This window comes from Amblyomma americanum, chromosome 1, assembly GCF_052857255.1.
Source record: "Amblyomma americanum isolate KBUSLIRL-KWMA chromosome 1, ASM5285725v1, whole genome shotgun sequence".
NCBI lineage: Eukaryota > Metazoa > Arthropoda > Arachnida > Ixodida > Ixodidae > Amblyomma > Amblyomma americanum.
In genome coordinates, this window is record NC_135497.1 from 509,227,724 (window position 1) to 509,235,606 (window position 7,883).

Sequence of the window (7,883 nt, forward strand, 5' to 3'; positions counted from 1 at the left end):
TTGTGGATGTCGAATTTTCTATTACTTTTCCTGAACAATTAATATTGCTGAAACTGTTCAAGACGGACAGTATTCAAGTGCAAATTCTGTGTGTAACCCGATGCTTTATTGTACTCTCTTCTGTTTCATGTACAAGGAGATAGTAAGCAGAGTATGGTAATGTTCACCGAGTTGAGGCAGCTAGTTGTGGCAATAGTTTCAGTTGATATCATGCAAGCAGTGACAGGCATATTGACTCATTCTTGACGGCACATGTAATTTCATGCATGCCCCAGTGCAGTGGCTCAGTGGTTATGCACTCGTCGGCCATATTTCAGTGCACAGAACGCCATGTGGTCCAAATCTGGAGCCTTCTACTGCGGCGCCCCTTATAGCCTTGTGTTGTTCTGGGATGGTAAACCCTATATACAATACCAGTATGATGAGGTGATCAAGGGCAGTGCACACAAATAATATTGACTTTGTGTTTCAGTTGATGTGTAGCACACTGTAATTGTGATTTGTTTTATATCTTTGCAGGGTACACGTGTGACCATTTTCCAGGAGTCAATGTTGCATATTTAAAAAACAGCCTGGCAGCACTCCTTGCACGGGAACTAAAACAATAAACTGAAATGAGTTCAACTATTGTTCCCTGCCTTCTGTTAAAAAATGGATATCCAGCTATATTTGTTGTTGGTCAGTAACAATGCGCAGAATATGCTCATAATTTACAGCTGACAGACCTACTCGTCTCTAAGCTAAGCAGATATCTGAAATATCGCTTCTTGAAAGATTTGCGAGTTGAATGAGTGTGATGCAGTAAAATGGTTGCTTCATCCAAAATAAACAGAAACTCATGTGCCAATTTTCAACATGTGTTCAACATGCTGTCAACACTGAATCACCCAAAACTCTTCACCTTTTCAACACAATTTCAACAGTGTGTGTTGACACGGGTTGCTGGAATTTCAACACAGTCAACATGCATTTTTGTAAGGGCCAAGTGTTAACTTCTGCATTTGAGCAACATTAGTTTAAAACTAAACGTTCTTTTCACTCTACTTAAACTTAACTCCTAGAAATGCACTCCTACTTAATTCCAACGTAAATTACGAATTAAACTACTGCCATGTGGTTTTGGGAACAACATAAAAAACCTCAATAAACTATTTGTGTTACATAAAAAGACAATAACGCAAGAAGCTGGAATCAGTTTCACTGCCCACACCCGTCCTTTCTTCCTTGAATTTAAAATTATGTCCTTAACATTATGCACCAATATCCTTGTCCAACATTCTCGAACAAAAATTTTGAATATTGGAAAAGGATAAGGTACAATTTATGGAAATATTGAAGGTAAGGAAATATTGAAGGCGCTGTTTAACAAATTTCGAGAAAGTACGGAAATATAGACTGCTGTTGTATAGTCTCATCGCATTTCGAAAAAAATGTTAACAATCAGTATCGCGTTTAGGTAATCGCCGATTTAACCGAAAAGGCTTAAAATGAACTCCAAACTTAATATAAGAGGAGGAGAAAAAAATTCAAGCTCGGTTAAGTCCTAAAGCATACACCTACGTACATTTTGTGTGCCAGTCTCACATACGTCACATATGCAACTTGAATTCATTGCTTTTTACCGCATTCATTGTTAATAGCTTCCGAAGCCACATACAATTTCAGAAAGGTCGTACATGTGATTCAGCTTGAATGGAACCTATAATTTCGCCATGATGAGTGTCCATCCACCAATTATCGCGTGCTTACAACCACACCGCCTTGAGCCACCATCTGCAGTACCCTTTCATTGAGAATGCGCGACATCTGATAACAGTGTGAAATAAATTTACCAGAGGGCTAATGTGGGTTTAACCAATTTATCCCTGCAGTATCTACACTTTACTCGTTTTCTTTTCTGAAACTTGAATGTGATTAAATGGGACGTCACTGACCTGACATCATCAGCCTATGAAAATCGCCCGCTTAAGAAATTATTTACGGGCCGACCTCCTGCACCACATACGTTATGTAGCGAAATCAGTTTTTTGCTTAGGCATCCGTGGATAATATTTGAAGGTATCGACGCTACATACTGTTTTGGAAAGGTGATATGCGTATATGATCCACTAAGAGCCCAAGATTTCTACCGGTTTGGTTGAACAACCACATGTATTCTTGCGTGCGTACTTCCAGAGCGTGTTTACTTTGGCTGGAATCATTACCTGTTGTCAGCCACTACTGAGTATGCGCGGCAAGTGATTACCACGGGAACAAAATTGATCACAGTATAAATCGTGCACTGATCTCTGCAATACCTGCCCTATAGTCGTTTTTATTCCTGAAATGGCAGGGGGACTTATCGGCATTTTTAACAGCCCGCGATATTTGAACAATTATCCTCTGTAGTTCTATCTCCATAACCAACATGCCTGTGTTGTTCCTCTGCTTGTGTTTTTCTTTTCGAGGTGCTGATTGTCATTAATCAGCGCTCGGAAGTGCGAAACCGGGCGCGCGCCTCCAGCCGCCACAGACGCGAGCGTCCCGCGAACGGTAGGGTCACCGCGCCCCTAGCGGCGGCGGAGAGCGCGACTTACATAGACTAGCTCCCATTTTCCGCGCGCTCAGTGCGGAGGCCGTACGAAAGAGTGCGCGCTCCCCTCGAGACCGGCCGTGATCGCCACAATCATACTTTTGCCGATCGCCGAGAAGCGGCGCTCGCAGCCTTGACGAAAAGTGCTACGGTCGGCATCCTATGATCATGGCGCCGATGACCAGGGATGGAAAATATAAAAGGCTATCCTTTGTTTCGCCTCTCTCTACCCTGACTTCTGTCAGTGAAGCTGTCAGTGACAAAGCGGCATAAAGCAAGTGAATAGTAAAACGTATAGATGAAATATACGGTCCTGATACTAGGAAAAAATTATTTTGCTACGTTTTCTAAATTTCATGTACACGAGGACACATGATCGAGTGCCTGGATGCGGGGAAGTGGCCTTGCTAGAGCCATTGACAAAGAGCGAAAGGCACAAAAGGCAGAACTATTGGAATAGAACTGTTATATTATCCGGGCCCAGGTGCCGAGGCCGCATCCCAAGGTGGCAGCATTGGCGATTTTTTTGCGCTTACAAGAAGTGGACCCATCACGCACTGCAGATTCGTCGGAGACAAATGCATCCTCGCGTCCCCCTGATATCAGGCAGGCGCACCGGATACTGTCCGGGTTGGAAAGTGTTGTGCAGGTAGAGGTGTGAAGCTATGCGTACCTTCTCTGCGTGTTCTTGCCGGAAACCACGCAGGAACAGGTGTGCAGAACCCTCCCCGTGCGTGTCCGCCGTGTTCAAGATGTGGTCGTAAACCAGCTGGCTGCAGCACCGGGCGTCATGAACTGTTCCAACACTATTTTCACATACTGTTCGCTCAATCCCAGTATTACATGCAGTGATGTAGCGGAAAAAGGTAAATAATTAAAGAAGGAAAGCGTATGATCAAGCGTTTACTACTTTCCAGGAGATCTTGTAATTGTACAGCTGTATAATACATTCAGGTGAAAAACTAACATGGCATTATGAGGTCATCAGAATCTCTCAATGTTGCTCTCAGTTTCGGATTTCAAGCCATGTATCTGGCCGTCATGTCGGCCAAAGAGCAGCTGTTGTACTTCATAGCACTGCTTATCGCCCACATACCTGCTTACATTCGAGTGGAGCAAGGAACTCTTGAGGGGGCATTAACAGCAGCGTCACGACCAGGGCTGAGCACGATACTTGAAAAAAAACTACTTTCGATAAAAAAAAACCGCACCATAATTGATTTCGATATAGCTACACGATACTCTGTCGTCGGTACTTCGATACACCACAAAAATCACCAATATTAATAAAGTTGGTAATATTATTTGCTAAGTTGAAATATTTATCCATGCTTTTTGATTTTTTGATGCATATGATATTACACACACTATTTGAAAGGGTTTAGACAAACCTGGCCGCAGAGATTTCTTTAAGCTCCAGTGTCGGCGCAGCAGGTTTCGTTTTAACTTTATCTTTGGATTGAAGCCATGGGGACGATGAAAGGATCACTTCCACAAGCAGTCTAGCAAGATCTTTTTCTAAAGCTAATGTTCTTCATGCGATGGTGAGGCTGTTGTTGTGGCTTTTAATATTATGTTTTTATTATTTTATTTTGATTTGCTTTTGCGTTTAAGGTTTTCACTCTTTTTGCGTCGAATGCATGACACTACTTTTGCTACGATTGAGTGACACTGCTATTGCTCAGATTTTGTTTGGTTTATCTTTCTATTATAACCTATTTCTTTGTGCAATCTTTACATAAGCTAGGGGTTAAAGCGAATTGTAGATAAGCCTTCTGCGTTTTGTTTTTAATCTTGTAATTTGCATATTACTTGTTACTGGGTTGTGAGCGATAGAACGGTGAATGACGGTTATAAATGTGCCCCTTTTGTTCCAATAAACAGTTGGTGGTGTGCGCATGTGTTGTTTTTTCTTCCTTCCGTTGTCTTCATTGTGCCTAAGTTTTTTCAGTCATGCATCAACTCGCGCCCCACAGCTGGTCGTCATTAAGTGACAGCGCACTTCTGCGTGGCGCACTCTGTGCAGCTCGCAGACGTCAAGCTGAACGAAACAATTCCCAGCACTGTTTGAAAAGAGTGTTTGTCTTACCAATCTGCTAAAAGCACAGATCGGAGCTTGGAGAGTAACGTCGTGTGTGCTCTAAACGCGCATTCAAAGTTGGCGCCGCAGGTGGCACGGAGATTCTGGGGCCGTTATATTTTGATGGCAGCAGCAAGGCGGCGCTTCAGAAACTTCAGTTTCAGTTTCGGTTTGCGTTTTTTTTTCTGCCACGGCTTGTTTGCACTAAAACAAACTGTGATTTAAAATACAAAAAAAAGTTCTCCGTTCAGCGGGAATCGAACCCTGGTTTTCAGCGTGTGAAGCGGGTTCATTAACCACTACGCCACGCAGCGCACGGGTTCTGCCGCCCTTAAAAAGGCACCTAGGGAAGGATAACGTTCGCAGCGATCCTAGCGGAAATTACCCTCTTTTTCCCTCACTTTTCGGCTTTCGTTTGACACACTCTATCTTCTAGTTCACTCTACTGTTGTCATAGCAACGACACCACGCGAAGTAATTATAGTAATTCTCCAATTTTGTGCGGTTATGTTGTTTGGTTCAATTTATGTACTCTTTGAAAAAAACAGAGAATTTTAATACATTGATTACTGCCATTATTAATTCAGAAAACGTTTCCTCGGCATAAAGCTGCGGAGCTTTGAATTGTTAGCAGAGGGTTTTCAAACGTTGCCGCGTGGCAAGTAGCACCATGACGAACAAGAATCGTGTGCGTTTTGGTGTCAATTTAGACCTCCAACTTCTCGCCTATGTGCGGAATGAGAACCCCTTTCAAGACGCAATGCAATGGGCAAATATTGCATCAAAAATGCAAGAAATTGCAGGAAGGTCGTTTACTGTTCGTGACCAAACGGAGCTTCTGCTGGGGCACTACGCGGCCAACGACAGAGCAAGTCTGAACAAGTGAGTTTGCTACCAAAGCATGTTGCACTGAGTATGCTGAATATAGTTTACATGTATCTGTGGTTTATTTTCAGGTCGGGAACAGAGAAGCAGTATAGAGCGCGCGAGGTCTTGCTGCAGGAGGTGCTCGATCTCGCAAGGGAGCACGGTGTGAAGCTCCGGGCTCGCCGTAAAGCATATCCTGTCCCTGCCGCAACACCTCACGAGGCGAACTGCGCCCCAGCAGTGCAGATTCTCCCGCGCAAGCCCGAGACACACACGCCACGGCACACTTCGATGGGAGCGCCGCTGACATTGGGTATACCGCATGCGGTGTCCACTGACGATGATTTTGCCTTTTAAGTCAGTCTTTCATTTGATTCAGCATCTGCTACGTAAGTACACTATGTTCCCCTTGTCGACAGCGCATTGCAAAAAACGCCGACGCAGCGTACGTCAAGCGTGACGCTTAAAGAACCGACCACGTGCAACTTCCTTTAGCCATAAACAGAACTCAACCTTACTTGACAGGAGCTAATGAATGTACCTTTAGAGTCATAAGTAAACGCCTTAAAAATAATGTGTCCAAGTCGCATATGCAGCTTGCGATTTCTCGAAATGACAGTTTCCCGGACAGAAAGGGGCCCCTCAACTTCCTTCTTCAAGTCCACTCATAACATTTTCTAATAGAAGTGTGAGAATTCTGAATTTCAAGAGAAACCTGACAGCATGAATGAATGCATAAAATAAGCATGCATGACACATTATTGGTGCACCTAAATTTTTCTGTTATGAGGTTTTCTAGTGTTTCACGCATCTTTTTGTTTGGATGTTTCTGCAGAGCACTTGGAATGTTATATGACACAATATGACTTCACTTACTCAGCGACCATAACTGTACTTTCTAACTCACAATGAACAACAATTTCAGCCTACCTCAAGAGGTGGGCTGAAACAAGCAGCAGTAAGTGGAATATGGTATCGCAATCAGTGGACAGCAGCTGCAGCTGTACCTCATCTTTCTTATGTACCGTATTTACTCGCATAATGCTCGCACTCGCGTAATGCTCGCACCCCCCACATTGGCTATCAAAAATTGGATTTTTTTTTTCCCCGCATAATCATCGCACCCCCAAAATTACTGCAGCGAGCCATCTGCTTGTCGTAGCGATTGCTATCTATTGACTGCGGCCACAACTATCTACCATGGTTGGGCGCGCGTGCTACTAGGCAGCGGTAGTGTGCTATCATCCGCTGCCACCGCCGCTACCGCTCATCCACTCGCCACCGCTACGCCATTTTGTGAAGGTGTCTCCAGCTCTCCGGTGTCTCGTAGGCCTCGTTTGCCTTGTTTGCGTGTTGCACCGTGCTCTTTGTGCCGCTTCGCCATGGGATGCTACGCAAGCTACACAGCTGCTTTTAAGCTAAAAGCTATTGAATATGCGTTGGAACATGGCAACCGCGCCGCCAGCAGACACTTCGGCGTCAACGAGTCCTGCGTCCGGTATTGGAGACGGCAGCACGACGAACTCAAGACGACTGGTAAGACGCGCCGGGCCTTCCGTGGACCGAAGACTGGGAAATTTCCTGCCGTCGAATCCTCTTTACTGGAATATATCAAGGCTCGACGAGCGGATGGGTGTGCTGTGTCGATTGATTTGATACGGAACCAGGCGCTCGTAATCGCAAGAAAGGAGGGCATCCCGGTGCAAGACTTCCGCGCTAGTAACGGGTGGGCCACACGATTTATGCGGCGCAATGGACTCTCGCTCAGGAGGCGAACGACGCTTTGCCAGCGCCTGCCCGCAGCCTATGAAGAGAAAATAGTGGACTTCCATCGATTCGTTATCAGGATCCGGCAGGAGAAAAACTTCTTGCTCTCCCAGATAGGGAACGCGGACCAAACTCCGCTGAATTTCGATATGCTCAGCAGCAGGACAGTCGAACGGACAGGCGCTCGGACTGTGCACGTCAGGACTACAGGTGCCGAAAAACAGAGGTGCACGGTCATGCTAGGCGCTCCTTGTGCTTGATAGCTTTCGGGGCCATCTTCAATAATCGGTTCGGGCGAAGTTCAAGGAACTGCGCACGGAACTGGCTGTTATACCCGGCGGCCTCACATCAATGCTACAGCCTCTTGACGTATCTTTGAACAAGCCATTTAAAGATAACGTCCGGAGGCTGTACGCAGACTGGATGGCCGAAGGTGAACATGCTCTGACGCTGGGCGGCAAGATCAAAAGACCGTCCGTGGAGCTGCTGTGCAGCTGGGTATCAGAGGCATGGGGGATGATTGATGTAAACATGGTGGCCAGAAGCTTCAAGAAAACATGAATTTCGAACGCCCTGGATGCGACCGAGGACCACATG